The sequence below is a fragment of the Mustela erminea genome, chromosome 4, assembly GCF_009829155.1.
Source record: "Mustela erminea isolate mMusErm1 chromosome 4, mMusErm1.Pri, whole genome shotgun sequence".
Taxonomy (NCBI): domain Eukaryota; kingdom Metazoa; phylum Chordata; class Mammalia; order Carnivora; family Mustelidae; genus Mustela; species Mustela erminea.
Window position 1 is genome coordinate 28284330 of NC_045617.1, and position 26461 is coordinate 28310790.

The 26461-nt window shown below is 34.4% G+C and overlaps 1 long non-coding RNA gene across 1 annotated transcript in view; it reads left to right on the forward strand.

Moving 5' to 3' along the window:
• Nucleotides 1-13805: 13805 nt before the first annotated feature.
• LOC116587723 overlaps nucleotides 13806-26461 on the forward strand; it is a 36761-nt gene continuing 24105 nt past the window's right edge. The window contains exon 1 of the long non-coding RNA XR_004284607.1: nucleotides 13806-14128. This is a non-coding gene — a long non-coding RNA (uncharacterized LOC116587723). The remainder of the gene's footprint in view (nucleotides 14129-26461) is intronic.

Sequence of the window (26461 nt, forward strand, 5' to 3'; positions counted from 1 at the left end):
CCTTTTTAATGGCTCTCATTGAACCAACTTCATTATGTCCCTCAGAGACTTCTGTCCCAATTGGTTGGGAATTCTCAGATTTCTGCATCCTAGCAACATCTGACACGGTTGAAAGCTGCTGAGATACCAGCACAATATCATCCTTAGAAGATCGTCTTAGATCCCAAGACCTTTCTTCCAAGATTCTACATTCTAACAACCCAAATCCACCATCACCCTTTACCCCTAGGACTATAGGAGTTCTAGAGGTGGAAGCTGCTTTGGTGGGTATTATTTCAATGTATTCCCTTTCTTTTTGATTGTTTAATTCTTCAACAACCGTTTAAAAAATTTATTGTGTTCAATTCTCTGTTTTAAAATAATGTTTTTCATATACATCTAACACATTTAGTACCTTCTGGTCATCTGGACTGTCCAGTATTATGTCATTAATATGGCGTACCATTGTGATGTTTTGTGATGCATCATAATCTTCGCAGACTAGAATGTTAGCAAAAAACAAAACAAAGCAAAACAAAACAAAAATGACATCAATCTGAGACAAATTAAATAAGAAGAAATTACTCTTGGTGGTTATTGAAAATGGTATATGGAAACAACACCAACAATAATATTTTCCAGAAAAGTAGCTTTTTATAAATTGCCATGACCTCTGTTTCTTTGTTCCAATAAAGATACCACATAGGGAATAGTGATTTTGGTTGCTTTGTGTATATTAGTCTACAGAAATCTCCAAAATCCCATCTACTTTTGCTCTATGCCATACAGGAAAGTTAAATAAGCATTAGATAGTTATCCCATACCTGAATGTTTTGAGCCTTTTTGTTTGTTTGTTCCTTTAATCTGTGAAACCCTGGAAAATTAATAAGAAAGATGACTTGTTCAGATATCTTTCTGTACATGATAATAATAACAGACTTTCTGGCAAACATACTGATCATATTTCTAGTAACAGAATCTTTGACAGTGGAATAATTTTCACCAGATATACTTGATTTGTTTAGGATTCTAATAATAATAATAATAATAATAATAATAATAATAGAAATCCAAGAAATATTTTTGGATTTGTGAGATATGGTTTCCTGGAAAATGTGTTGGAGAATGAAATAGCATTAAGACAGCTGTCATCTGTAGAAGTAATACAACTGCAGGTATCACTTCATGAAATCATATGTTAAATCTGGGCCAGAGTGTATCCTACTGCAGTGAGAAGGCATCTGGTGTGGCAGTATTGGCAATCCTGATTAATCCCCGCTTCTCCTGCACTGTGACATGAATTTTATCCTTGAAATTGTTTATAAAGCTTTATATTGTATAAAACATGATTCTTGTGAATCTCATTTAATGAAAAGATTCTTTGCATTACCTCAAAAGCATTACAAATTATGAAGTAGAGTTCTGTGTGATTATATGAAATATCTTCAAGATATGGTAATAAAGGGAAAATCTTCAAAATTTGAAACACTAGGAACTATTTGTTCCCCTTTCCTGTGAAATAGATTGAATGTAAATTATGTGCCGTGAAGTTATATAATTGTCTATCTCCCAACATTTAAAGTTATACATATGTTTATTTATACCAATATACATCTTATATTGCTATATGTAAGCTCCATCTGTCTATGGAAACAAAGATATTCGATGGTGAGGAGGCAAGTTATTTTGTGTTTATAGCATTTTGTTTTAGTGGAATCTTGAACTATTTATTGACTACTCTTAAAATGAAAATAATAATAAAGCTCTTCATATTATGCTAATGCTTAACCATTGTGAGATCATGAAAATACTTCACATTTTTCTCTTTTCACTTATGTTTAACTATTGGAATCAATTTTAGTATACCCAAGATTTCCAGATAGCAATTCTTTCTTTCCTTATCGATCACAGTATGCCTCCAATGTCTGCCATTTTCCCTCTGAAATAGTAAAATACCTAGGACCTCATCACCTTCAGCGTGCCCATTCAATACCTCAGTGTCTATAATAAATAACACTATATTATATGTGTTGTAGTGGAGGAATAGTAGATGCATCCTTAGTTTTACCTTTTAACATCTTCATTAACCAGCTGAAATATAGTATTTTATATCTGTTAAGCTACTATTCTCAGGTCCTTTCATGTAAAATATTTATTTAATTTCAGGACAAAAGGCATATGTAATGATATCGTTTCTGCATGTCCTGTGTGTTATAATTATTATAAAATTTATTCTGTCAATGTAGTAAATATTGAAATTTAGCTCTTCCTTATGTTTCCAAAACACCCTTATGCACACATGAAATGAAAAAAAAAAAAAAAAAAAACACACACCACAATCAAAACAAAAGCCTATGGAGGTTAAACTTTCTCTCTTAAATAGATACATGGAAAGATTTAACAAGTGCAAGTTTGAAACTGTAATACCTAACTACAGGCCCGAAAGGAGAGCAGGGATTTCTGTTTCCTCTCTCTATTACTCAGCACTGTGCAGGAGTAGGGTGGTCCTTCACATAGAATTGCTCTGTGAGTCAGTCTCCTCAGATCATCCCAGAAGGTTTACTCTAGCTGCCAGTTATCTGAAAAATTACTCATCAATCATTTATAAAGCCTAAAATTAGTTTGCCTAAAAATTCACATTAATTCTCATCAACCAATTAGCTATTGCTTGGTTTTACTACAAAAATACATCTAAGGGAGAAGGTAAAATTATTTTCTCTTTTATAATTAATAAAAAAAAAAACCAACAACACTAATATCCTAGTGCCAATCTGAAAATCAGTGATAGTGTCAGATAATAATCTTCCTTGTATTCTCCATAAATACCTTTAAACATAAGAATTTCAGGATGATGTGAATGAAATGCTATTACATAAAGAAGATAAATACAGATGAGTAAATACTGGTTATTTTTAAAACCTTAATACGCTATGGAGTTGGCTTTTTATATTCTTTCTATGTAAGTAGGAGTTATTAACCAAGCAGAACATGCATAGCTTTTATTGTTTAGATGACTGAGCCAGGTTTAAATGTCATTTAGGAATGCTTACAACATATGGCATTGATAGATGAAAAAGAAAATTGCCATTTCAAGTCGACCTCTTCTATCTAAAACCAGGGCTCTCTTAAGTGAGTTTAGATAACTGCCTAAATTAGTCATCATTAAAGAGTTGCAAGCTCTAAAAAATTTGACTTTAAGTTGTCTTACATTTAAAAACTTTGTTTTGAAAGAAAGGTAAGACACAAAAATTTTAAAAAGCATATATATGCATATTCTTTTCTCTTTTTTTAATTGATTCAGACTTATTCATAAAAATTCCTCAGATATGGAGCACCTGGGGGGCACCTTGGGGGGCTCTGTCGTTAAGCATGAGCCTTTGTCTCAGGTCATGATCCTGGGGTCCTGGGATCAAGCCGTGCATCTGGCTCCCTGCTCAGTGGGTAGTCTGCTTCTCCCTCTTCCTGCTTCTCCCTCTGCCCGCTGCTTGTGCTTGCTCACTCTCTCTTTGTCAAATAAATAAATAAAATCTTTAAAAAAAATTCTTCAGATAATCTGTCTTATCTAGTCACTGTTAATAGAAAAGAAATCTCTCTGGAGCTCGTATTCATTATGGATGAAATTTTATTAGAAATATTTGGCTATAGGATGTTCTTGTGTTCCCTCAGTATTTCTGGGATGAAATTTGACCATGGCAAAGATTATGGTTGCAACAAGAAAGACCCTTTATTTTCATAATATATATAAAATATACATATATTTTATATACATATATAAAGAAAAAAAAAGATTTCCATTTTGGTCCCATTCCTGCTTAGATATATGTTATATTCTTTAGTTCATTTAATTTTAAGCCAATTTTCTTTATAATCATATAATATCTCTTAAGTACTTTCTTTGAATTTTTCTTGATATTGAGAAAAAAAGAAAGAGGGTAGAGAGACATATGTATTGAGCATCAACTATGTGCTGGTGTCTACTAGGCATTTAACATATGTTACTAGAATTTATGTAGGACATAACCTGTTTTAAGAAAACTGGAGAGTTAAAAATATGGTTTGTGGAGAATTAAAAACTTTTTATCTCAATCAAACTAGCCTCTATATATGTACTTTCTGTTACATTAACTTTTTCCATTTAATTTTTTTACTAAAAATATATTCTGATAAACCTCACCAAGTGAATGTGAAATATAACAACCAGTTCCTAAAATTATAATTCATGTACATGTAGAAATTAAGGTGTGGACATATATCTGGAAATGTTACATACCAGTGAAGCCCACCAGTTCTTTCTAATGACTAACAAGCGCAGAAACACAACTACTTCCATTACATTTTTGTTTGTTGGCAAGTATAGCCTGGCTTAAGCCAAAAATATGTGGCTTTCTAAATGAACAAAATCATTCAGTTTTTGCATTTTCTAGAAAGTTATTTATTTGTGGTTTTGTTAAAATGAGAAAAAAATATATAAATTGATGATTTAATTTGGACCTCCTGGTTATTGTTTCATGTTATACAAGAACTGCCCTTTTCAGTATGATGGCCACTAACTACATGTAGCTCATCAATTAAAATTAAATATAGTTTAAAATTCTGTTTCTCAGAATTTGTACTTAAGTAAAACTGGCAAAAGTTTAAAAAATAATTTGAATCTACTAGCATATTACATATGGTAGTTGTTTACTACTTGATTTGTATTTATATTTATATATGTTCTTTCTTAATTAACATATAATGTATTCTTTATTTCAGGGGTACAGGTATGTAAATCATCAGTCTTACACAATTCACAGCACTCACCATAGCACATACCCTCCCCAGTGTCTATCACCAGCCACCCTATCCCTTCCACACCCCTCCCCTCCAGCAACCCTCAATTTGTTTCCTGAGATTCAGAGTCTCTTATGGTTTGTCTCCCTCTCAGACTCTATTTATTCGTCAGAGAGAGAGAGAGTGAGAGAGAGGGAGGGAGCACAAGCAGGGGGATTGGCAGGCAGAGGGAGAAACAGATTCCCTGCTGAGTAGGAGCCTAATGCAGGGCTCCATCCCAGGACCCAGAGATCATGACCCAAGCCAAAGGCAGACGCTTAACCGACTGAGCCACCCAGGCATCTCATATTTATACACATTTTAGAGTCAGTTTTTTCAGATTTGCACTCTTGCAATGTATCTCAGCCACACAGAATTGCTTCATATTGTGTAAGTCCATACATGACAGCAGATTCCACACTCCTGTGCATTTTAACACATTCTACAGTGACTCCTCATTTTTGATAAGCTTTCTGAGTATTCCCTTGAGTATTTTCCTTTCTGAATAGCTGCTTTATATTTTCCTAATGTGAGGTTAAACAGCTCCTTTTAAGTAGTTTTTACTTATTATTATTTTGGCTTCTAGAGAATTCTGTTCTGAGCTCGTGTCTCCCTCTGCTTATTCAACAGAAACTCCTTAAGTTCTTTCTTCTGAAAAGACCTCATTGGGCCATTTCTCTTTTGGAAGACTGGCCTAACAGTTGTAGTAGACAAGGAGGAGCAGTTCTCTGAGAGTCAGAGACCTAGGCTAAATCACATGTTAAACAAGTTACTAAGTGAAGAAAGCTAGTTGATCTACTGTTCTGATCTTATTCTCCTTATTTTGGGCATGTTAAATATACTTTTTTACTTAAAGATCTGTTGGGTGAATAAAATTATATAATGAACCCTTTGGGTATTTGAAAGTTTTTTCAGATATCATTTGTTTTAATCTACATTTTTTATACATGTTGGCACCTCTATCCTTATTTTAGATTTAATAAATAATTATATTTCACCTGTTCTGCCTAGATAGAAAACAGATAAATTCTCAGGCACTAAGTTTCCAAAAAATGTAGTATTTTTTCATGTCTTAATTGCATCTTTTTCATGAATGATTCTCATCCAACAACCTGTTTGATGTCATTAATGGACTGGTGTGATAATTTAATCAAAAGAATTAAACTAGCTGTGTATGTAGTTTAACACTGATCTTTAAGACAAACCCTAAAGAATTGACTTCCTGTAATTTTCTTTATGAAATTCTATTAATGAAAGAATATTGTTTATATTACATAGCAAGAATTTCCTAGTGTTGAAAGTACTTTTACGACTAAAGACTATTTTAAAAACTAACATGAAATATCTGAATAATTATAATCCATTGGCATATATTTACTATTTTCAGACTATAAGGGCCATTACACTTCAGTGGACAGAATTTTGGTGAGGCATGATAGTGACTAGTACTTGCTTTGAAATTGGTGGATAAAAGTAGATTCTTGAGGTTTTGGTTGAAACACTGACAAAAAAAAAAATTATCTAACTGGTAGGGAAAGCTGAGAGAAGCAGATTTCATCAAGGACCGTGTGTTAAACATAGGTTCAAGACGTTTCAAACTAGAAAACCCTCTTAACTACCAAGTAGAGAGCTTGGTATCTGAATTTCAGGTCTGCAGTTCAGGGAATGAGCTCAGAGAAATGTGAAAAAATGGGGGCATCTTCAGCGTGTCAATTATATTTACAGTCTAATCTTCCACTGAGGTCATGAGAGAGGACAGAACACGGAAGTAACATTGTATCAAAAGCTACCGTGAACTCTCTTCCCTGCAGAAGCACAGTGCCTGGGGGGTGTTTGGGTTTAGAAACTTACAGTAGCCTATACAGCCTTCGTGGCTGTGGCTCATGGTGGCCGCTGGTCAGAGGATGACAAAGCCTCTGTTAAGGAAGATGATATATTATAGCAATTTTTAAAAAGCTAGAGGATTATAGTAAAGTATCTACAGCAGAAGGAGAACATAGGAAGGGGTATGGTTTAAATATGTCTCCCCAAAATTCACGTGTTGAATTTTATGTCTCCCCAAAATTCACGTGTTGAATCACAAATTACTAGTATCAGTAGGTGAGGTGTCTGGGAGTTGATGACATCATGGGGTGGAGCCCTCATGAAGGGGACTGTGTTCTTATACAAGAGAATCCTCAGAGCTCCCCAGCCCCTTTCCCCATGTAAGGATACAACAGGAAACTTGAAACCTAGAAGAGGGCTCTCACCTGATCATACAGGCACTCTGATCTGGGATTTCCAACCTCTTGAATTGTGAGCAATTAATTTCTGTTGTTTTTAAGTTACCCTCTTTGTGGCATTTTGTCGCAGCAGCCTGAATGGACTAAGACAGGAAATAGCTTATTCAAATGTTACCAAATATCCTTCATTATAAAAAAATAAAAAAGCTCATGCTAAGAGCATACATTTGAAGGGAAATGCCATAAAGTTCAAAATAAATCAAAATAAATTATTCAAGTAATTTGAATGCCAGCTCAGTCACAAAATTTGCTGGATTGTTAAAGTTTTTTAAAATATATTTTCTCTCATTTCTTATTTAGATACAGATTAATTAAGAAATACAAAACAGGGGCATCTCGGTGGCTCAGTTGGTTAAGCATTGAACTCTTGATTTTGGCTGAGGTCGTGATCTCAGAGTTCTGAGATGGAGCCCTGCCTCAAGCTCTGCGTTGAGTGTGGAGCCTGCTTAAAATTCTGTCTCCCTCTTCCTCTTCCACTGCCTCTTTCCCCCACCTCACTCACCTGTGTGCTTTCTCTTTATCTAAAAAAAAAAAAAAAAAAAGTAGTGGGCTCCTGGGTGGCTCCAAAGTAACTGCCTTTGGCTCAGGTCATGATCTCAGGGTCCTGGAATCAAGCCACATATTGGGCTCTCTGCTCATTCAGTGGTGAGTCTGCTTCTCCCTCTCTCTCTGTGATCTCTCTCTTTTTCACTCTCAAATAAATAAATAAAATCTTAAAAAAAAAAAAAGAAGTGCAAAATAATGAACTTTTTTCAGTTGTCTCCTTTGTCTGTTAGGCTGATTTCATAACTACTATTCAATTGGCAGTAGATTCGTTATTATTTATCTATACAAAACTTGCAAGACTTTTAAAATAATGAATGAACCTAAACCATCCTTTCCCAGAACTTGGTGTAAGAGCATATGTACATATCATCACATGAATACTATCTGATGTCATATTCAATTAGGAAAACAAGTGCGTGTGTGTGTGTGTGTGTGTGTGTGTGTGTGTGTTTATGTGTGTGTGTGTGGAATGTTACTAGAAAATTCCAACAGTCCAGAGTTTGACATAAACTTAACCTAAACTCTGGTTTCTAGTCTCTCATGTAAGAAATTTGGAAGTTGCTTCTCCGTCCTAACAACGAGCAAAAACTGAACAATAAGCATAAACTGAAAAATCAACTCCTCTTAGATCTGCAAGAGAAGTGAGTTCACTGGGCAAATCTGTGTCTCCCCCCACCCAGCCCCCCGAGTTGGAGTAGCAGGTGCCTGGGAACACCTGCTTTAACTCGGTTGTTGGAACTGAAAATGAGACCACCTGGGTCAACATAATTTAACTGTTGGCTCTGGAAATTCTTGCTCAGAACGTGAGACACCAAACTAATAACTTCACTATTTATTTCAAAAAATTCGTGCAAAGAGGTTAATCCTGGCAAAATTTTTCACATCTGAACAAACAGTTTTCTTATCATAACAGATTACTCAAGACTCACATTGAAACCCTCATCTTACCATTCCCAATTATTATATGAACTTTATCTAATCTTAAACCCCCTCCTGGAAAGATTTTTCTTAACCAGTCTTGCTCAGAGCTCAAACTCCAATAAACAGCCTTTTTAAACTTACTTCGTTTGAGAAACTACGAAGATTGCCAAGATTGTGTGTTCCCTTGCTATAGTAATTTTTACAAGCCAATTTTACTTGACTGACAGAGGTCTTCCTAGCATCTCTGTGTCAGTTGATAGTATATTACATAAACAAAAGCAATCAAAAACAAAAATATATCTCAAAGATTAGAAAGTCAGGCACAGCTACTTTATTTGCCCCCAAAAGCATAATTTTAAATAAGATTACCATACTATGATGACAGAATATGAATAATTATAACAGGAATACCTGGGTAGCTCAATTAAGTGTCCCACTCATGTTTTGGCTCGGGTCATGATCTCATGGGTTGTGAGATAAAGCATAGTCTAGGCTCCCTAAGTCTGCTTGAGATTCTCTCCCTCTGGCTCTCCCTGCACTCATGCATTCTCTTGTCTCTCTCTGTAAGTCAGTCTTAATAAAGCACAATAGCATTTTACTATAAATCCTTATAGTAAATGTACATGCCAAAAATTAAAAATAAAATTTCAAATATTAAAATATCTGGATAATTTTATGATTTGAAATTTTAGGGTAAACAAAGATTTTTCTCAAGTAAGTTACAGACATATATTTTTTATGACCAATTTTTTTTATTATGTTCAGTTAGCCAATATTTTTAACAATTTTATTTACCTTTTTCTGTTATCATAATTTATGTGGAAAAATATTATTCTTTATTTTAGATTATTAAAAATACACAGCCATTTGAGTGCAAGTCAAAATGTTAATAATAGAAATAAAAAATGCAAGGGTAGAATCTGAATAATTAATAATTGCTTTATATCTTTTAGGAAAATTCTATGCTGTCCTATTTGTAAAATAAAATATTATGAGATGGAGTTACCACTTAAAATGAATACATATGTATACTATGTATGTATAAAGAAATATTTATAATCGCATATCTGTATATATGTATGCATATATATTTTCCAATATCTTTATATATTTATCTTTATAAATTTTTTATATTTGGATATATTAATCCTAAAACATAAGCTAGCATTAGTCTATTTTTACTATCTAATATGATATCAAAACACAATAAGTGACAAGACACTTAATAAAATAAATGATTAGTTATGCCATAAGATTTTATTTAGTAATACATGACATAGAACATTCTTTCTGGTATACCATGAAGGCTTAAATGACCTTGGATGTGAAAAACAAACTGGAAAGTAAATCCTGTCATGTTTAGTTTCACAGCCGTATAAAAATATAATCAAATGTCAGCACAACAGCTTGCACGCTAACAATATCAAGTCCCAATAAAGTGTTTGGAATGCTACATTAAATTATTGGATACCGATTCTTATCAGATTTGATTTTTCCTTTGAGAAATTTGATAGAATCATCAGACACAGTCCTATTTTATGATCCTGAACTCTATTTTTATTTTAAAATTTCTGTTCATCTTATAACAAGTTTGTGAAATAAATGTATGAAAACTAAGAAAAAAGCCAATCATTAGGGTATTTTAAGGAGTCTATTTTGTATAATTATATTTTCTTCTTTAATAGTAGTATGACATATTGTCCATATATCAGAAATCCCACATCCAAAGAACATTTGTTAATAATAAAGACGGTTCATTAAGAAAGTTATGAAAACTTTCATACACCAAAAATCAGATTTTTCATATATTAAAAACCATGTGCTAAAAAATCAGAGCTATTAGTCTTTATCATCTCTAGTTAGGAAGCTAATATTCAATATACTTCACAAACATGAAGATTTATTAATCAAAACATAAATGATAAATTATAAGCATTAAAATTTTATAATCCTAGGACATATTTTTTGTATCTGTGCTATATTTTTTGCACTACACTAGCTATAATTTTACTTTTATCTGTAGTAGGCAGTTGATAAATATTTGCTGACTCCATTGCTGAATTTCATACATAAAACAAATAGAAGAATTCAAATATTTATTATTTAAAAAATCAATAGAATTCAATTTTCAAGCAAAGGAGAAAAATCATACAAAAAATCATATAATTATTTTGACAAAATTAAACATCCATTCACAGTAAAATTTTCTTAGAAAACTAGGAAAAGGAGAAAACTTTGTTCATCTAACTCTGTCTAAAATACATATACACAAAAATCTTCATGCAAATCCCATTCTTAATGTTTAAAAGTTGAAATACTGTCCTTCCAGATCTGAAACAAAGAATGGTAGCTTTAGTATCTTTGTCCTAATAATTTAGCTTTGAGTTTTTTCCTACTATTTTCTCTGTATTTTATATTAGTTTTCAGTAATGGCTGTTTTGTGTCTTCCATTTTCATCCTTGTTCTAGTTCAGGTGCAAAGAAATTAGGTCAGTATATAAAACATATCTGTGCATGTGTGTCTTTTGTGTGTATGCATATGCATTCAAAATTTCTAGATAGTAACAAAAAACTTTTCATATGTGATTTTAAAATTTGCTATTCTTAACTGTAAACTTCAAAACATCAAATGACTGAAATAAATCCAACAAAAGAAGTGTAAGACTTGTGGGGAAAATTTGTGGAAAGGAATGAAAGCATCCAAGGTATAGTGCTATACCATATTCAAGATTTGGAATATTCTATTATGTAAAGAAAATGTAACAGCATTTTTCTCAAAGCAGAAAAATGGCATATGTTTATCAAATATTTCATTTGTAATCACATAATAAAGCACATTATATCAGGGAAATGAATGGACTCTGGCTACCCACAAGAATAACTCATAAACAAACTGCTCCGTGAAAGAACCTAGCCTTAGAAAGAATACATGAGGTAGGATTCCCTTTATGGAAATCTAACATTAAAAACACCCAAATGGACAAAACTAAAACTACGTTTTGGGGATGCAAGCTTACTTGATAAAACAATTTCATCACACTGATACCCGAAAAAGTCAGCGTTAATTTTGGCAATGTGGAAGGCAGTTTGTAATTGGAAGGTATGGAAGAATGGAAATTTATGGGAAAATGGGAGATTTACATGTATGTTTTGTGTGTTTCTGTGTTATATTTCAAATTATAATCCAATATAAAATGACTAAAATTTAATATGTTAAGAGAGTATTTTGAATATTATTTTGCAGCTATTTAGTTTTAAAGAAATAAAGTTAATACTGCTATGAAATACATTGTTTACATTGCTTGACACATGTATAATAAACATGTATGAAAATATCATGCACATGATACATACTAAAAATAGACTCAACCTGAAGACTACTATTATTTTCAATCCTCAAATTATGTAGATTTACAAAAGGAACTTTATCTTAGAAAATTTTACTTTATTTTACTTGCAATTGTGTTTTAGTGAAATGTAAAAATTTCAGAAATGCATACACATTAATTACATAAGCCATATGAAAAAGTGAAAATAATGTATGTAAGATTTTGAAAATGGAATTTCCTGTAGTTTTTTTCATCAGCTACTGGTATTTCTTATGCTTGTTTATAATGATAACATAGCAATTTATTTGTATTTATTTTTTAATTTATTTAAAATTAATTAACATATAATGTATTATTAGTTTCAGAGAAGAGTTTAGTGATTCATCAGTTGCATATAACACCCATATAACCAGCTCATTACATCAAGTGCCCTCCTTAATGCCCATCACCCAGCTACTCCATTTCCATTAGTGTAATAAAAATATCTGTTCTCTCATACTTATATGCCCAAGGAATTACCACCCTTAGGAATCTACTTCTTGAATTTTGTCTTTAAATTATTAATGCCAGTTTTAAGGGCGCCTGGGTGGCTCAGTTGGTTAAACGTTTGCCTTCTGCTCAGGTCATAATCCTGGGGTCCTAGGACCCTGTCCTGTGTCAGACTCCCTGCTAGACTCCCTGTCAGACTCCCTTTCTCTCACCTTCTTCCTCTTCTCCCCTCTCCTCCTTCTGCTCAGGTCATAATCCTGGGGTCCTAGGACTCTGCCCTGTGTCAGACTCCTTGCTAGACTCCTTGTCAGACTCCCTTTCCTTGTCCTTCTTCCTCTCCTCCCCCCGACCCCTGTTCATGCTCTCTCTCAAATAAACAAGTAAAATCATTAAAATTTTTTTTAAAAATTAACACCATTTTAAAGATTCAAATTCATCACATAAATTTATATTGAGCATCAAGCTTATTATACATTGCTAGCTGTTCTGAAAAATATTTATTTGGAAAGCATATATCTATTATTCACAATATAAATCAGAATATAAAATATTTGGATAAATGCGTGTTTAAGAAGGACTTGAAAAACAATAATAATCATAAAATATTCCTATTCACCTGACTTACTTCGTTAAGTATACCTATTCTTGGTAGAAGACCAGAGAAAAACAATACTGCCTCTTCCACAGTATGTGCTTTTTCCATTGTTTTGCATCAGTTTTTCTTTTTTCTCTGCTCTCCTTACATTTTATTATGTGCTGTATTGTATCATTTATCTAATTCTAGTTTTTACTGGAATTTACTGGAATTATGCATTTGTTTTTAGTATTTTCCTAACTTTGATAAAATTGAAATTTTTGAAGGCATTGTGTGTGCACGTGTATGTGGGTGTGTTTCTGTGTTTTATATCCTTTTGCCTAGCAATGCCAAGCTATGGTATTTATTAAGCCATTGTTTCTTAGCTTTAAACCTATTCTTTTATTGCCTGCTTAGCAATGATTGTAGGACTGGGAATCTATAAACACCATTTCTTCTTTGTCAAAGAGTTCCTGTGTCTGGTGCTTGACAGGTAGGGGTTGCACCGTGAGATTGGCAGGCTGGAGAAGGAAAGGACTTGCAGGGTTTTGTTTACTTCTTGTGGGCTTCCCATTCCTTTCTATTGGCTAGTCCTTTTGTCAGCTTTGTATCTGTGGGGCACAGAATAAGAGCTGCTCTCCCAAATGATGCCCATATCCTAATTCTTGAATCCTGTGAACATATTACCGTCCTTTGCAAAAAAAAAAAAAAAAAAAAAAAGACTTTGCAGGTGTGTTTTCGTTAAGGGTTTTGAGATGGGAAAATTACCTGAATTATCCTCATGAACTCAATACCATCACAGGTGTCCTCAAATGTAGAGACAGGAAAGTCAGAGTCAGCAAAGATGTCACAATGCAAGCCAAGGGAGAGGGGAGATGTGACCAGAGGAGCATGGCTGATGGGCTTTGGTGATGGAGGAAAGTGACACAATCCATGGAGTGCAGGTGGCCTCTAGAAACTGGTAATGGAAAGGAGGTGGATTTTCACATAGATCTTCCAGGAAGAACGCAGCTGTGCTAACACCTTGATTGTTGACAGGAAGACCCATATCAGATTTCTGACTTCCAGAACTGCAATATAATTCTCTTGTGATGTTCAAAGCCAGTAATGTTGTAATAATGTGTTACATCAGCAATGGAAAGTAATAAACTCTTCTTGTCACCAACATGCCAGCAGTGCTGCTTCTCTCCAGCAGCAGCGGTTAGTTCTAGTAACAACAGCTGATTTATTTGCATTTTTCTGGTCCTTTCAGAACCAGCCTTATTGTACTCCCTCAGAATTAATGAACACTAAACCAGGTATCACTTCTTCATTTATCTTGGCTCTTGTCTGTGGGACTTATTTTTCCTGCTCAGAAGAAGGCATCACAAATATCTGAAACATTAGCAGTTTTTCTGAATTATGAGTTTCTGCTCCATGGGACCCTTCCCACTTTGGCTCCCTTGTGCTTACACTAGAAATCTGCTTCTTCAGGTGCCCACTGAAATACGTTACTGTTCTCTTTTTGCCTTTTTTTAGTTAATAATTCTTTTTTTTTTTCTTAAAGATTTCATTTATTTATTTGACAGACAGAGATCACAAGTAGGCAGAGAGGCAGGCAGAGAGAGAGGAGGAAGCAGGCTCCTCACTGAGCAGAGAGCCCGATGCGGGGCTCGATCCCAGGACCCTGGGATCATGACCTGAGCTGAAGAGGCTTTAACCCACTGAGCCACCCAGGTGCCCCTTAATAATTCTTTATATTAAATTCTCTCTGCTGAAATAAACTGATGTAGTTTCTTAATTTTTTTTTTTTTGAGATTTTATTTGTTTATTTGAGACAGAGAGAAAGTGGTAGTACATGAGTGGGGTGGGAGGGATCTCAGGGTTCTGTACTCCCTGCTTGGTGGGGAGCCTGCTTCTCCTTTTCCCTCTGCCCCCAGTGCAAATAAATAAATAGAGAAAATCTTTAAAAATAAATAAATAAAAATTCAATTACCTTTACTATAATTTTAAGTAATAACCTCTGCTGCATTTCCTCACGTAACTACCATTTCTGATGTTCTTCATTCTTAGGTATAGATCCATATTTCCAAAAGATGTTACTTTCCTTCAATAGGCAAAACCTACTTTAAACTTTCTTGTGCTGTGGCTATGCTAGTAATGCATTTTTTTCTTTTTATGTATGTTTGAAAATTTCATATTCATTTTCTAAAAGATTTCATTTATTAGAGAGAGAGAGGGCAGGTACCAGTGAGGGGAGGAGCAGAGGGAGAGGGAGAAGCAGGTTTCCCAATGAGCAGGGAGCCTGACATGGACCTGGGTTGGATCTGGAGATCATGACCTGAGCCAAAGGCAGATGCTTAACCAACTGAGCTATGCAGGCCCCGCTCATATCCATTTTTTAAACTTTTTTTTTTCTCTATTTAGAATATTAGGTCGACAGTTTGTTGTGATTCTTTCAGATATTTATAAATATCTTTTGTCTACTGTCATTGCTTGCATTCTTTAGACCAGAAATCTGCTGTTGCCCTTACTTTTTTCCTGTCTGTATACTATGACTTTTACCTCTGGCTGCTTTTAAGATCTTCTCTCTGTCCCTGGTTTTGAGCAATATGGACATTACATACTTTGGTGTAGTGTTCTACATATTTTCGTGCCTGTGTGTGTGTGTGTGTGTGTGTGTGTGTGTGTGTGTGTGTTTTAACATCTTTACATAGGTGTAATTGATAAAGTAATGCATGTATTTAATGTGTACAGTTTGATGAGTTTAGACATGATCTCAAGGTAGATATTTTTATGACACACAAATATCAACAATGACAACAAAGGGACCCAAGGCTTCTTTGGAATATGTTAGATATGTCTGTTCCTTTGATTGTGGAGTCATAAGTGTATGGAGAATTTTGAGCTCATTGAATCTATGTATTTGTAGTTTTTTTTTATCAGATTTGAAAAATTTGGGGCATTTATTTCTGCAAATATTTTTGTTCCGTTCCTTTCAGGATTTCAGTTGCCCTTAGAATTGCCTGACTTTTAAAATTTTTACTTTGTTCATTTTATTTGAATAAATTCTATTGCCACATCTTCAGATTCACTCATCTTTTCTTATGATGACTGATCTGCCATCATATTATCCACTTAAATTTTCATCTCAGACATTTTACTTTCCATTTCTAAAAGTTTAGTCTTAATATTTTAATAGTTTCTATGACTCCACTTAACTTTTCGAACACCTGGAATCCAGTTCAATAGCTGTTTTTATATCTGTTAATCCTAACATCCTATTTCAGTTCTCTGTCAATACGAGTGATTTTTCTCGTGGTTGGTTGTACTCTGCTTTTTTTCATTGGAAGCCATACACTATGAATTGTATCCCATAGAGGGATCGGTAATTTTGTACTTCTATAAATATTTGTGAGCTTTCCCCCCACTACTCTGGAATGATGCTAAATTAGGTGAAGACAATTTGATACCTTTATGTTTTGCTTTTGAGATTATTAAAAATGGTGGGAACCCTTTTTAGTCTAGGTTTAAATATCCTCCACTTTTGAGGCAAGACCTTCTTGAATACTCCACCTTATGCCCCCTGAATTATGAGGTTATTAGAGCCTCCGAGTGTAGAGCATTTTTGCTTCTATTTATTTGGTTGATTCTTTCCCCCTAGTTTTTGGATAGTTTCCTGTCATACGTGACCAGTTGCTGCTGCTACATAGTTGATGAGGATCCTCTGCAGATGTTCAGGATTCTTTTCTTGGGCACTTTGCTCTGTTAGTCCGGCCTACACGTTGTAGCTGACTTGGTCTCCCTGGCTTCAAATCTCTGTCTCCTTGATTAAGAGAGTATGCTAGGCACTTCTAGGTCCCCCTTCCTTAGGCCTGGGAACTATTTAAAGGCGATAGCTTAAGGCAATGGTAGGGTTTATCACATCTGTTTCCTTTGTTTCAGGAAGCACTGTCCTTGGTTGACTGATATTTAGTGTCTTGATAGCCATTGTTTTGTATTTTTTGCCAATTTTGTTGTTGGTGCTATTGCCTTTGCCAAGGGACGTAAGTCTGGTAGTCCCTATTACTCCATCTTGGTCAGAAATAGAAGCCTGTGTCTTTATTCTTAAATTATATTCATTTTTTTTAAAGATTTTGTTTATTTATTTGACAGACAGAGATCACAAGTAGGCAGAGAGGCAGGCAGAGAGAGAGAGGAGGAAGCAGGCTTCCCGCTGTGCAGAGAGCCCAATGCGGGGCTCGATCCCAGGACCCTGGGATCATGACCTGAGCTGAAGGCAGAGGCTTTAACCCACTGAGCCACCCAGGCGCTCCAATTATATTCATTTTAAACACAGTTAAGTCTTTATATTTTTAACCCAGTCTGACCATCTCATATTTAGTCATATGTTTAGCCATTTTATATTTAATTTTAGGTTTAATGCAATTATTTATATGTTTAGATTTAAGATTTCCATTTTTATGTTCGGCTTCTCATTGTGGCTCTTGATCCTTTCATGGCTTTATTTTTTGCTTAAATTGCTTTTTTTTTTTTTCCTTTAATGTCTTTTTATTTATCATCTTACTTGCAATTTTTTTTTTCCATCTTGCTAACTTTTTAGTCTACTATAAGCCTCATAAACTTTGTGTGTGTGTGTGTGTGTGTGTGTGTGGAGAGCTTCATGAAAAATGTAATTGTTGCAACAGTATTTTTTTTTAATAACTTTTTTAATACTGAACTCCTGGGAATAAATTTTTATACTATTTGTCTTTCTGAAACATTTTTACACTTTTTTTTTTTTTCCTTGAGTAGATTTTTAAGTTGGTAATTTTCTTCTTTCAGCACACTAAAGGTGTCACTTCTTTGCCTTCTGGTCTTCATTGTGTCTTATGAGAAGTCAACCATCTATTGCATTATTGTTACCTGAATGCTACACATCTTTATCTGAATGCTCTCAAGATGTGTTTCTTTTCTTTCTTTTTTTTTTTTTTTTTAAAGATTTTATTTATTTATTTGACAGAGAGAAATCACAAGTAGATGGAGAGGTAGGCAGAGAGAGAGGGAAGCAGGCTCCCTGCTGAGCAGAGAGCCCGATGCGGGACTCGATCCCAGGACCTTGAGATCATGACCTGAGCCGAAGGCAGCGGCTTAACCCACTGAGCCACCCAGGCGCCCCTGTGTTTCTTTTCTTGCTTTGTTTTTTTTTTTTTTTTTTTTTTTTGGTTTTACTTTGATATTCCTAAGTTTTTCTTTCTGTTTACTCTTTTTGGAATATGCTGCGTTGCTTGGATTTGTGGGTTTATGTTTTTCATTCATATGGAAAATCTTGGCCCTTCTTTCTTCAAATGTTATTTCTGCACTATTACATCTGTCCTCTCCTTCTTAAACTCCCATCTCACATATGTTATACCATTTGATATTATCCCACCAACTTCAGAATGCTCTGTTCCATTTTCTTCTTCACACTATCCTTTTTGGTTTCTGTTTTTATAGTTTTTCTTGGTCTGGTTTCAAGGTAAATGAATTTTCCCATGCTGTATACAGTCTGTTAAGTTGAATTATTCATCTCCAATATCATAGATTTCATTTCTAGAATTTACATTTGGTTTCATACCTTTTCAGAAATTCCCAGCTGGTTCTTGTTGTTCATATTTCTTGTTCACCATTTCCTCTCAGTCCTTTAACATGTTTATTTTAGACAAAAATAAATTAAATGACACATTTATCATATTTTATGGTCCCTTTCTGAAAATTATAGCATTGGAGTACTCTCTTTGTCTGATTCTATTGATTATTTCCTCTCTTGATGATAAATCATACATTCTTGTCTCTTTTTAACATATCTATGATTTTTTATTGAATATTAAGCAATATGTACACAATTCTACTGTAAATAATATTTAAGTATGGAGAAGGGAATGACTTTTTTGCCAGGTGTTTGGTTGGAACACCTGAGTCAAACAAGTCTGTAGTGGACTGGTTTCGGTATTATTTTGTTTCATTTACATTCAGTTCACAACAATATTCACATTATTTGATGCAGAGTTACACCTTTTCTCTAGCAGCAGTTGAGACCTGAGTGACTAGAGGATTTGACTAGTTTCCTCATTAGCCATCAACAGAACTCAGAGATGTCGCTCTCAGGTCTCCTTTATTTCTGCAGTGGTAGAAAGGTTTGATGCCAGGGACTTGCTGCAAAGTCTTAGTGCCTTTGAGGTTCCCTTTAGTTATCTTCCCTGCTGACACTTCATCTGAGTCTAACTAACAAAGCTTCTCTTTCAACTCTCCTGTGTCTTCAATGATAGCAGATACTTGCTGCCTGGTTTCAGTGTATGGTCCAATTGCCTGTGAATTTACTTTCAGTTCTCCTTCTTGCTCTCATTCTTTAGTGGATTATATATGTCTGTGACCTACAATGGGTAGCTCAGCCCCCCTGCCTTTCTCTGAGTACTAATTACAGAAGTGTGTACTTTACCTATCACAAATAAATATTGGTAATCCCTGATGTATTTTTATTTGTCTGAGTTAGATTATTTAAGGGAATTTTTATTGAAAACTTATTTTTCCCCCCTGGAAGCATAAGGAATTAGCTTATGTAATAGATATAATCTTGAAATCTGTTATCCCACAGATTCAGTTTTGATCACTTATGTGATTTGGATTTATTACTTACCTATAAACCTCAGTTTCCTATCTGGGAAAAATTTGAAAATAATGGTGCTAATATCTTAGGTTTGCTGTGAAGATGAAATAAAACATATAAAATCATTTACTTAAGGGATGGATATATTAATCACACAACAAATTAGGTAACATTATCATTATCATTATAACTCTAATATATATATATATAATAAATATTGTAGGTACTACAGCTCTGTACAGAAATTATTACATAATAAAAGCAACATATAGTAACCTTCTTGGTGGACTGTTTGTTTCAAGGTAGATATTTTTACTGCATGCTGAACACTCATAGGTTGGGAATGAAATGATTTTACCATGTACCATTTAGACATGACCTCCAATGAGACTTCCCAGCCTTTGGGGATATAAGTTTTATTTCCTAGAGAAGATTATTCCTGAAATATATACTCATGCAATATTGTTATCTATTTACAAATGGTGGTTAAAGAAAAGAAGGAAGATGAGTTTAATGTGAAACATGAGTTTTCTCTCCCTTCCTCCAGTTTCCTGGCAACTCAATCAAGTGACAAAAATAAAATATTTAAATAATTTTGAGGCACACAGTAGGTGATCAATAAATGGACCATCCTTTGCCTTATTTGTATGCATACTACACATAATAAACAAATGATTATCCCTTGTTAAGCAATACTGTGTGAAAACACAAGGACCTTATTGTGTGTGTGTGTGTGTGTGTGTGTGTAAACAAATGCTTATAGAAGCTTTATTTGTAATAGCCTAAAACTGGGAACAATGCAAAAGTCCGTCAGCAGGTGAATAGAAAAACAAACTTCAGGATATGCATACAATGGACTACTACTTGGTAATAAGAAATGAACTATTGATACATACTATAACATGGATGAATCTCAGAATAATTATTGTGAGTGAAAGAAGCCAGTAAAAAAGAATAATATTATATGATTCCACTTATATAAAATTCTACAAGATGGAAACAAATTAATAGTGACAAAGCAGATCAGTGGTTACTGGAGGATGAGGGCAGAGAGGGACAAGAGGAAATTTCTGGAGACAATGGGTATGTTCATCATTATCAAACTTGTGATTGTTTCCTGGGTGTCTATATACATCATACCTTCAGAATATTTAGTATATACTTTAATTATGTTCAGTTTGTTTTACATCAGCCATATCTTAATGGTCCTGTTTTAAAAAGGACCCTATCTTGTAGATCAGAGGATTTATTCCAATAATTTGCATAGGATAAATGGTCAATATTATTTTGAAAACCAGAATATTGATAAATATTTTTTTTCAAATGAATGAATATTCTCATTTAACTATGTGGATGCTTAGAAGAGGTAACTAATGAAATTATATTATTTTAGATAAGGATGTTTGTATGAGGTGGGCTGACATGTTCTCTGAGAACATCTCAGTTTCGGGGATTCCTTTCTGAGTATTGGATTGGTCCAATGTGCTACTGGGTGGATTTCTTACTATGCATTATCTCTGAAGTGGCTTGATTATTTTGAAAGTTGAGTTGATTATGATTGGGCTATGACCACTTCCTGTGCTTCCTAATCAGATTTGCTCAAGTGTTCACCACTATTCTGTTACTCTTTCCTTCATCCCTCAGATTTCTTCTTATCCACAGTAATCTCTAGAAAGTCCTAGGCTGATTGCTAAGGATGAGACTCTTTAAGTCAAGAGAGATACTTTCTCTTTGGCTTGATTCTTATTCTGAATATAGCTGGTAAATATAATTATTCTGGGATGTAGTATGTCCCAGGTGAATGTATGAAATTCTAAGGCCAGAATCAGACCAAAAAATGTGTTAATTTACATCACTTTATATTCTGGACATTTATTTCCCAGAAAGACAACATGAAGAATGGTTTGTTTAGAATAGGTATCTACTACTAATGGGATCTAAAGACATTCATTCTCAACACTAACTAGAAAATTGGAGAAAAAGCTATGAGAGAACATATTTATCCTATATATTAAGTCCTTCCAATTATTGGCATTGTGGTATTGGTATGGTCTTATAGGTATTGGTATGGTCTTATAGCTATAATCTGATATGCTTATCAAGCATATCAATAGAAATACAATAGAAATCATACTGGGAATGTAGTATCTGCAGTTAGGAAAGATTAAAGATGATTTTATTGTTTTCTTATGAGAAGCTTAAAATTTCATGGAATAAAGTATACTTCCACTATTCAAAAGACCCATAAGATGCCCAGTATGCAGTCATCAATAGCAAATCTCTTTAAACCATCACTGCCTTGCTCTCTCTTTTACTTTAATCTTCTCCATATGTAGATGTTATTAAAATTCATCATTATAAGCAACCTTGCATTTTATCAATTGGAACTTCCTGATCCCTCCCCAAAGAAAGACATGTGTATTTTATTACTTAGTATTCTTGTTATTCTCTCTTAAATGTGGCACATACTGCAAAATCTTACTTTTACTATAAAAATACATAAATTTGTCAAATGAATATTTTCTCTTACAAAAACATTTGAATTTTTTGTTAAGTGTTTTGTTTGTGTTTTTCAGATAAACCCACCTATACATTGAAATGAATATTAATTAATTGCTTTATGTAATATTCCCATAAATAAAATACATTCCAGGACATATTCCGTAGATAGGTGGTAAAATTGTTTTCTTTATATTGCCATATTCTTGGGAATTATTATTGTCTGAAACAGTATTAATAGGTATCTTCAATATATTTAGCTCTGACCATCCATTTACAGTCAGAATAAATATTTTGTTACATAAAATAAAACAAAAGTGGATAACTGGAAATTTAATGTGGAATTTTTCATCTATTTATTTCTGGTTTTAGTTGTAATGTCGTGGGATTTTTCCCCTTCATTCTTTTTTTCCATTAGTCCACACTTATATTTAAGTCACAGCATGCAATTGAGCTAGAAAATTATGAAATCATTGTAAACACAGTATGAATCCTCTAAAGAAAATATTTGTGAAAATTGGAGTAATGCACTGTTTTACCCAACAGGACATGAGATGGCTCTTTCTATTTCAGAAATGCATAATCAGGTGTTACCATTCATCTTTAATGTTCCTGTTGACTCAGAGGCAAGCCATTAATGTATTTATTTATAGGACCCACAGTTGTTTTGATTTCATTTGTTTCAACTAACATTTTGGAGGTAAAATACATGACTTGATTATTCCTTTGTTGACTTATACATAAAGGTTTCATTCCTACTTACCCAATAAAAATCTAATTCATTTTCTTCTCTTTATTTTAGTTAACAACTGTTCACATCAGACCAGTAAAACAACAGAAATAAAAATCATTAAAATTATCACTAACTAAAATTAATTATACTGTGGGAGTAACAGCAAGCTAAAGGTGCTTATTATAGAGACTGATTTAGAAATTTCTATTACTTATTATTCTTATTTATATTATTTAAAAATTTCTATTTATTATTTAGTATAGTAAAGATTTTTGTATTATAAAGCAATAACATTTCAGTGGGAGATTAATTGTGGTAGGTAATCTTTTATCCCATTCTTATTCCTAATTTTCTCCCAAGTCCCATAATAACCAAAATAAAAAATGCATTTTTGAGTATTTTTGAGTGTTGTAACAATTTTGGGGGGACTTATGATACACCTTTGGTTATACTGATTATACATTTGTTTTAGTTCATTTGCTTACCCTCAATGAACCGCAGATACTCAGCATTCATACCCCTGTATAACCTTTTCCCTAGAATCTGTGATGGGCTGGTGACTTGGTTTAGCCAACTGAATGTACCAGATTCTACAGTGTGTCAGTTCTGGGCTGAAGCCTTAGGAAGGCTAAGCAGCTTCTTTGATCCTCTAGTACAAAGTTAACTATTCTGTTGGAGCTTCCAAATAGAAAGACCAGGTGGAGAGACCATATTGAGAAAGAGATGCTTCAGACTACTTGGAATAAGAGGGAAATCCAGCTGTCTCACTGTCCCAGATGAACGGTGGTTGCAGAAGACTTGCCAGCTAAACATAGCTACTCTCATAACCACCAGCAAGAAGTAGAAAAGAACCACCTACTGAGCCTAGCATAGATGGATGATTTCTGAGAAGTAAGATCATTGTTTCGTTAAGCCACTAATTTTGATGTTGGTTTGTTATAGAGGAATCATTAACTGAAATAGAAATAGCTAACAAGGGGCGGCGGTGTGGCTCAGTGGGTTAGAGTCTCTGCCTTCGGCTCAGGTCATGATATCAGGGTCCTGGGATCCAACTCCGCCTCGGGCTTTCTGCTTGGTGGGGAGCCTGCTTCCCCCTCTCTCTCTGCCTCCCTCTCTGCCTACTTGTGATCTCTGTCTGTCAAATGAATAAGTAAAATCTTAAAAAAAGGCAGAAAGAAAGAAAGAAAGAACGAGCTAACAAAAATGAACCACTGTTGCAACAAAACACATGGCCTTGACTTTGGGATCAGGCATTTAAATAGAGGGCACTTAAGATGAGACTGTTGGTGAAGGCGAAAAAAGCAGTGATGAGTTGCTATAAAAGGCGAGAGGAAAGAGGATGGAGTTCTATACTGGCACTAAATTAATGATATTATCTTCTAGGGTAACATGGACACCAGGATATTTAATAAATTTGAGGACCCGGCTAATCAGATTTCCAGGCAGATTGTGAAAGTAGCAAATAGTTTCTTTTAGCTCCCTTTGATTAAGAATGCAAGGAGAGATGAGATTAAGATGGAAACGTGGAGTTTTCAGGGTAGAGAAAACATACACATTTCACATGTTCTTTTATTTCTCCTCTGACTCGAGGGTATTTAAATAATTTTGCAGTAACTGTAGTTATTGTTTTCTTATCCTTAACAAAGAAAGCTTTTTATGCAGAGGTGACTAATGAAATTCAGGTAATGTGTGTGAATGGCCCTTATAACCTCTTGATCAACAAATTATATGCTTTCAAAATTCACATTCACATTGTTTAACTCTGCACAGAGATGTGTGCACACAGCCCTTATCTCAGCTCTGAATGTCAAGCATAAGTTCACTGAATGATTAAACTTCAAATTATTTGACTCCATTCTTGTCACCCAGGCAAGGAAAGTAAACTGCTTGGTTTTCTTAATGTCATCTACATTATTTTCTCTTAATTATAAGCAATGCTGCTGTAGCAAACATTTTTCTATTTAAATTTTTAAGTGTCTTAACACTGCTTCATTCTATTTATTTTCGACCATAATTTCTCTTCTTTTGAAATTCTGTATCTGGTGGGACATCATTGTGATATAGTCCTTTAGTTCTTTAGGCTCAGTTTTCCTTATTTCTTGGAGCATATTTAAAATCACTATATTAATGTCTTTGTCTAGCAAGTCCAACATCTGCACCCCCCCTCAGGGGTAGTTTCTATGCCCTTTGTTTTTCTCTGCATATATGCATTTTGTTCTTTGGATGCATCATAACTTTGTGCCAAAACCATACATTTTCGATAATCCAACGTGGCAGCTCTGGAAATGAGATTTTCCTTACTTAGAGTTTGTTGGTGGTGTTGCTGCGGCTTTTTGTTTTTTGTTGTTTACTGACTTTCCTGGAGTTTCTGCATTTCCTAAAGTGTGCAGCCACTTAAGTCAGGGTTCAGTTAGCTTACTGGTCAGATGATTGGTCATAATTTTCCTTAAATGCCTGAAACAATATGTATCCTGCCCTTTGCCAAGCCCTCTGTGTGTGTTGGGGTACGCCTGCAGCATTCGGGGCGTTTGCAAATCTTCCTTAAACCTTCACATCCTGCTTGCGCAGGACTTTAAGACAACCAGGTGTGGGACCTTGGTACTCTCTCAAGTCTTTCTTGATCATGTGCACAGCTCTGCATATGTGTTCCTTTTGCTCAGCCTTTTAAATTCTCATGTGTTAGAGCTTTTCAGAATCCCTGATGCACATGTAATTCTCCAGCTGTTTTTGGCCAGGATCTTGTTTTCACCAACTGGTATCACATCACAGCTTCATGATGGAAATACTTGCCACTGATTTTTTTTTTTTTTAAGATCTTATTTTTAAGTACTCTCTTAAAAAGTGGCTCCCACTCACAACCCCGAGATCAAGAGTTTCACACTCCACCCACGGAGCCAGCCAGGCACCTGCCCCTGATTATTTTTTGACAAACTCTGAAGATAAGACTTTTCCTGTGGAATTCCAGACAAATTAAAAAATGGAAACATTTGGGGAGTGGGTTTTTCCAGAAGCCCTGAGACAGATTCAAGAAGTGATGATACTCTGGGGTGGGAGTTTTTGAAGGATTTCAATATGAGTCGGCCTCTTCCAAAGCGTGCAGTGAAAGGCTGCTGGTTTTCAAGGGTGCGGAGAGATACACACATGGAGATGGGAGTAGACATCGTTGCAGTGCCACAGACCCTGCTGCTCCGAGTACAGCACTTTTCTAAGGGAAACATTCCTCAGATTGTCGAAAGCCTTTGTTTAATTTCTAGAGTCCCGAAAATACTGATTTTGAACAATTTTTGCCAGCATTTCTGTTATTTTTCTGGAGAAGTAGATTTATGGTGCTCTTCACTGTAGAAGTCTAGCCGACATTACTCCGTGTTTAGAATAGTTTTCTAGAAGGATATCATTTGATATAAGTATCTTTACATAGCTTGCTTAATTTATTTCCAAAATTTCCAACAATATTTCTATCAGAAGAGAATGAAAGTTACCATCTTGTACTGTACAGACAGATTGGCGTAATATTGCTAATATTTGTCAATATGACAGACCATAAATGCAACTGTTGGTTTTTTGCATTTCTTTTTAATTGATGTAACAGACACATGTGCACATGCACACACACATGTAAAAACTGATCTTGCTTAGTTAATGAAGAAATTTATGTTAGTCATGTCTATGATGGGTTTCTAAGAATATTTTTAGAAAG